Here is a 5,853-nt window from a genome sequence, read left to right as displayed (position 1 = left end):
TGCTATCAAAGGTATTTTATATATCACTGCCGAGGGATGACAAGTGCGCAAGACAAAGTACATGATGGCAAAGGGCCCTAGGGAGGAATTACCGCGCCCGCTACCCCGAATTTCTATTGACGGTGATGAAATCGAGGCGATTGAAGAATTCGTGTACTTGGGCTTACTGGTGACCGCCGTCAACGACACCAGCAGAGAAATTCAGGTGGGTCGATCAAGTATTTGAATTACACATGAATGGTTCTACAAATAGCTAATATCTGATAAAATGGTAACGAATAGTTTAGACCAAACAACGGAACGTTTTCAATTATGCGGGTGAGGCCTTGCCCGTAATCCTGAATAAGGAGAGCGAGCCCACTTCCTCAAAACGCTCGAGAAACGACCTAGACAAATCCGCCACAGAGGACCCCAAACAAAAAAGGGTGTAGCACCATATGGATCCGAAAGAGCGCGCCCAACAGTCCTCAAACCGCGCGCCTCAGAAAAACGTATCTGGACAACGAAACCCACCCACGAGGAAAACGGCTGGTATCAGCTACAGTGATATGGCCAAAAGCGTGAAGGTCGGGATAATACCCAAATAGGGTGGGGCGGGGCAAGATGGGTCGCGGGGCAAGATGGGTCAGTGCCATTTTCGGTCGCATTACTCATGTTTTGATTATGTTAATAATTTTGTTAGATGACCAGCATGAATATACAAAAGTTTGGGGCATTGATAGAAAAATTATTCACTCTCATTGGAAATACAAAATAAAATGGTTTTTTGCCATTTTTCTTATGCGATACATTCCATATATTCTCCATATAAACGGCCGCGGGGCAAGATGGGTCACCTTCAATTTTGAACGTATTTTTGGAGCATTCAAAAGTTATTTATTTTTTATTACAAGACTATCTCATAAATGACTTCAATCAAGCGGAATAAACGCTCAAAATTATAACATAAAATTATGATATTTTTTTAGTAAAAACATTGATTTTCAAGTCGCCTCAGGACCACTCAAATCGTAAAGTTTTTTATATTCCAAATAAATTTATAAAATGTTTACTAGTTGCTCTTGTTTACTCAGTATGGATATGGAGCATATTTGAATGCGGAACAAATCTTATATTTTGACGTTTTTCGTTGAGAAAATGTTAATTACTTAATTACAGTCAACTTTCGGTCGTTGGGCTACGTTTAGGTGGGCTACGTTTTAACTGGGCGCCCGTTAGGTGGGCTATAGCCCTGTTGCGGGAGGTGTTTCTTGGGACTAAACCGACTCTTACAGCAAACACGACATGTTCTGTCTCAGTTAGCTAAAAAGCTAAACATAAAATTTATTAGTATAAATAAATACATTTACCTTATAATACACTAACAATTTCGGTGACCTATCACGGGAACACCTCCAGGCTATACTGAAAATCCCTATTCAGTTTTATTATTTTGCTCGTCAAGTGTATGGAACTGAACCCCAGTGGTTCTCAAGTATAACTGAGGTAGCCTTAAAATTTAAGGTACGCAACTTTGCGTAACACTCCCCCCACGTAACACTTTACACCTGTTGAAGTTTTACAGTAATTAGGCTTAAATTTTAAGTACGTGTACTAAGGAATACCAAATAATATTGAAATATTCTACCACTATAAATCACCTAACAACAAGACTATCTTTTCTGTTTCATAGCAGTTTCTGTTCGTGTTGGACATCACAACTTCTCTTTACACTGAGCTAGTGCGGGCTGCATTGTATTGAAAAAAAAAGAATGCCGAACGGGTGCCTATTCCAACCGTTGCGTTTTACCAGCGCCGAAAAAATAATGCAGCTTTAAAAACTAGACGTGCTCACAACACTCACATTGGATTGATGTGGATACTGGGCAATCGGAAGATTGCGATATATGTTGACTTGCAGTAGTCAACTCACGGTTTCCCTGCTCACTTATCCACTTTACCGTTGAGGATGCTATGCACAGAAACCACATCACGCATTGTTGTAACGATGGCTCCTGTTCGCGATGTCTGGTAGTCTTTCGTTCCGCAGTCATTCCAGGCAACTGCTCGCTTTGGCGGCTTACTGTGGATCCATATTGACGAGCGACGCATTGATCAATAGACTTCTATGCATCTCGCGGTGAAGTCTATTTTGAGATCTAGTCACAATGCCGGATCCCATAGCGCCATCGGAAAGGCGTTGATCGTTTACGTTCGCAACGAAATTCTTTTTAGTGTTGCGGGAGGTGTTTCTTGGGACTAAACCGACTCTTACAGCAAACACGACATGTTCTGTCTCAGTTAGCTAAAAAGCTAAACATAAAATTTATTAGTATAAATAAATACATTTACCTTATAATACACTAACAATTTCGGTGACCTATCACGGGAACACCTCCAGGCTATACTGAAAATCCCTATTCAGTTTTATTATTTTGCTCGTCAAGTGTATGGAACTGAACCCCAGTGGTTCTCAAGTATAACTGAGGTAGCCTTAAAATTTAAGGCACGCAACTTTGCGTAACAAGCCCAGTTAAAACGAAGTCAAACGTCACTTTTTGACGTGAAGCATGGGTTGTCAAGGTTGGTAGCCCTGAATCTCTATTGTTAGAGATTATTTGACAGCTCAAAACTCAGCCCACCTAGTGAAAGTCTTTCACTAACTGGGCTACGAGTTTAGTGCAACGAACGAAAGTTGACTGTACTTGCCCCGCACTTTTTTCACGGCACAAAATCGATCACTTTTTAAAACTGCTTGTTTAACATTATATTTTGTATTTAATGAACTTTTTATCGACTTTTAGCATAGCTAACTAGTGTATTAAAGAGTAGCGGACGAATGCAAACCAATCCGATTTGTATTTACGAAGTTATGGAGATCCATCCTTATGCGACCCATCTTGCCCCTCCCCACCCTACTTTCCCACCGTCCAACTCACTACATCCCAGCTAGACCTTCTACAAGAAGCACTCCTGCTCAGAGTAGTTCAACAGCGAAACGAGCCAATAAAACCCAAATTCAACAACCTTATCTACAAGTCCGGTTACATGGTTTTAATCTGTAAGGATCAAGAGACTGCTGAGTGGTTAAAGAGAATATCCCCATCCATGAAACCCTGGGAAGGTGCAGATCTGATGACAATAGACGAAGTGGCGATTCCACGTCCAGAGATGATCCGAGCATTCTTCCCACAAAGCTCCAGCTATGAAACGATCCATTCTGAAAGACATTCATGTCACAGTAGAGAGTGCGTCGATGGAAAAGTTGAAGAAGTCCAAATACACCCTCAACTACCGATTCGGTGAAATCCAACTAAGGAAGATTACAGATCAACCGACTGCTGATACCGCCAATCCGACTGAAAGGCCGACCCAAGAGCAATCTGAGGAGGCCTCGTGTTCGGGCAAGGTTCGGCTAACTGGAAGGCCGACCCAAGAGAAATTTGAGGAAGCCTCCGGTTCGGGCGAGGTTAGTAAATCTCACCTTAAAAGCACCATAAAGGCTAGTTTGTCCGCCTCTAAAGGAAAGCTCGAAGCTTACATGCGACCCCCTGCTCTAGTTTGTAACCTGGTAGCTCAGGGATTGGGGTGGTAAGGGATCTTCAGGGTCGTAAAGCGTGACTTAATTCGTTCTGTTTCTGTCAGTGTTCTCTTGAGATGGTAACAGGAGTCGTATGAAGGTGCCTATTGAGGAAACTCAGGGATGCTAGAAAAGTTGAATAGTAAGAATGATGCCGGATGGGGGGGTCACAAACACAAAAGGGCTTTCACTGGACCACTAAAACGACGAGGCTTGGTGGCTTCTTCGAGCCCGGGACAACGACACAATCACAAAAGATGGTGGAAAGACTATTCAAGAAGATTCAATTCTAATATTTGGAATACCCTGTGGCTTCTATAACTACTATATACAATGGTTTATTGGTGACGTCACATACTTTACATAGAGAGGTACTTGCGCATTGTGGTGTTTGATGGTATTGCGCATTTCCCACCCCACTGGACCCCTTTCGCAGTTAGTATAACTGCGGGATCGTGAATAAAACTGCGATTTTGCATCGAATCGTGTCGGTGTCTTCTGCGCACTTATGCATTACAAAGTGCTGAATAAGTGCGCAGAAGACACCGAAACGATTCGATGCAGAATCGCAGTTTTATTCACGATCCCGCACTTATACTAACTGCGAAAGGGGTCCAGTTGGGTGGGAACTGCGCAATAATTGGCCATTGCATCGATGCAGATCGTTCACGAAACACTGGCCTAGGTGTTCGCCGGTAGGTTGCGTGTGTTGGTTGTAGAACGTAGGTGATGTCGGGACCTGGCACTAATAACGAGCGGTATAGGCCACCGCTGACAAAGATGGCGGCGTATAGCTTCATCCGAAGCCGGGAAGTATCGGTTTTGCCCGCCGATAGAGAAGATGGCGGCCCATAGCATTTCACCTAATTTTCATCCGCAGACGATTGGGACAAACTAGGGACGGGTATCACTTTCGCTGTTTCGATCCTGGGCGCATATTACCGGATTTCTCAGCAAGGACGATTCGCTGATAAATAAAAGAAAAAGGCCCGCTCTTTGGGCCTTTTTCTTGTCGTTTTCTTTTATGTGGTGAAGGTTTTGTTTTTTCGTTTGTTTGATTGCATGATAATACAATAGAGTAATAATTTTCGATATTTTGATCACTAACAATTTTGTTACTCTAACGAACTATTATTTCGTACAAAACTTCAAATAACGGAAAACTTGACACACGCGCGCACTACGAATCGGTTCAGGATCACAGACGAAAGAGAATCTTCTGCTTGGACCCCCGTCTTTTTATATCAAACGGCCACATATCTCAATCATTAGATATTATTCATTTTTACGACGCACCCTATCTAGCATTACACCTGCGCTCCATCTGTTGGCTGGTGAACAAAAGGCTTAGTAATGTTTTGCCCTCTTATTGCTCAAACTGCTCGACATCTCACAGATCTCATCTGACAGTGACATTAAAGTGGAGCACCCATACACTTACACGTCTACCATGAGTGCCACAGACCCGAAGTTTAATAGGAAATATTTATCAGGGGCGTATTGAGGGGAAATCTAGGAAGGAAAATTGGGAAAATCTATAATTCAGTAACAAATTTTGAAAACGACGTATAATCAATACTACACCATTGATTATACGTCGTTTTCAAAATTTGTTACTGAATTGGCTTCTTTAGTGGTGTTGAGATAATTCCATATTCACAATCTACATGCCAAACTGAGCCGAAATCCAAATTTTCATGAACTTTGGTACCCGGGAACCTATTTAAAAATCGATTTAAAGTTTGTATGGGAGCGATTTGTCGAATCACCCCTCGTCGCATTTCGTACTGGGCGGAGCTGTCAAGCAGTTGCCCAGCTGTCAAAAGGTGATTTCAAAAAATCTTTTTGTAATTGAATTTAGGTATCAAAATAAAGTTTTAAAAATCTGAAAAAAATCATACTGGCTTATAAAAAGGTGCTCTTTCGAATAAAATCAAAAAATCAACATATTATTCTTAATTTAAAAACCCAATTGTGGTGGAGCCACAAAACTACTTTGGAACCAACGGTTACAAGTTATACCAAACCAAAGGTATCTAAACAAGGCAAAGGGGGTGCAAAAAGCGACAGTTTGACCACAGAGGCGAAACTGGCGGGCCAGGTCGCTACAGGGAAGAGAAACAACCCAAGCTGTAACATCAAACGACATCCTGATGATCCGCAACATCCAAAGCCGGACAGTCGTCGTCCGGAAAAAAGCGGGAACCCCGGAAATGGCGACTAAAGTTCTGCAAGTGAACCTCCACCATGCTGAGAGCGCCACGGGTGTGCTCTGTCGGAGGTTCACCAAAGAG

This window comes from Aedes albopictus, chromosome 2 (assembly GCF_035046485.1).
Source record: "Aedes albopictus strain Foshan chromosome 2, AalbF5, whole genome shotgun sequence".
NCBI lineage: Eukaryota > Metazoa > Arthropoda > Insecta > Diptera > Culicidae > Aedes > Aedes albopictus.
This window is presented reverse-complemented; position numbering follows the sequence as displayed.